This window comes from Poecilia latipinna, unplaced genomic scaffold (genome assembly GCF_001443285.1).
Source record: "Poecilia latipinna isolate Pla-1442-1.1 unplaced genomic scaffold, P_latipinna-1.0 Scaffold3077, whole genome shotgun sequence".
Classification (NCBI taxonomy): Eukaryota; Metazoa; Chordata; class Actinopteri; order Cyprinodontiformes; family Poeciliidae; genus Poecilia; species Poecilia latipinna.
This window is the reverse complement of record NW_015115693.1, coordinates 38,396-39,681: the sequence shown is the minus strand read 5'-3', so window position 1 is coordinate 39,681 and position 1,286 is coordinate 38,396.

Genomic DNA, 1,286 nt, shown 5'->3' with positions numbered 1-1,286 from the left:
TAGAGAACTTTTGTTTAAGCTGGGAGCGAGAAAGATTCGTCTAAGCTCTAACTACCTTCATCCAGACGTTATGACCCGCTTCAGTCTATGATTCAGACATCGGAGTAGCCCCGCCGGTGTCCGAGCTCATAAACCACATCTGTTAACGGTAGCTCTTTCCCTGTTATTAACGTGCACTTGTTACCGGCTTAGATAATTTTAGAGACTAGGAATAAGTCCCAGGGTCATTATTTATCTGAACTAAAGAACGTATGAAGCCACCCATTTTACTAGGAACCATTAACATTGATTTTACATTAATCAGAAGAATTAAATTTAGTTGACTCAATTAATTTAACTGTCCACAATATCAGATTAGACTTTCGTATTTTATTAGCAAGCTTTAGCAAGGGAAAAGGACATACAGCATTTCAAGAAAAATTTAAGAAATTAATACTTTTAAGAATTTTTAGAAATTACTTCTACTTCTAACCCTACGCTGTGTCTTACTCTAAACAGAGGCTTTGGGGGAGACAGTATTACTCGAACCCAGATGCAGAGTTGACCTTTGGCAGCAGAGAACTTTAACGTCCATGGATGGAGTCCTGTCTTTGTCTTGGCAGAATCCTTTTAGAATAAATCCAAAGTTGAACTGGTGAGAATCCTCAACGAACTCAGTTCTTTATCCATAACAGATCTTTGTCTATTCCCCATGTCCACTGCAGCATCGTTGGAATCTTTTTGGGTTGAGTGTGGGGCCGCAGTCGAATCAGAATCCCGGGTTGTGGGTAAATGGATCTTGTTCCTTCCTTGTGCAGCGAGTAGTCGTCCCGGGGTATCATCACGCAGCCCTCTGTTGATTCTGCATCTCCATGTGCTCGACTCGAACGCTGCGGGACAAAGAACCTAGAACCTTCTGTCTGGTGTCTTTTTATCTTCTCGGTAACCGCTCAACTCTTTCATTTCTGCTTTTTCCGTCTCGTACGTGTCAACGACCCATGGCCCACACAACTTTCCTCACGTCAACTGTTCCTTGGTTAATCTCAAGCTGCAGATTAACTTTTTTCTTCTGAGCTGTACTCTCGGTTCTCTGTCTGCCTTCTGCACCTGTTTCCTACGTGCAGCTTAAACAGTTTCACTTCCTGTTTCTTCCGTACTGACTGCTCTCTCACCCCTCAGTTCCACTTATGACACTGTGACATTTCATTGACTTTTGTAATCTACATTAACTTTCCATTCCTTTAACTATAATCTTTAAACAGAATCATAGAAAATCACAAAACAAAATCAAACCATTGTATCTCAAT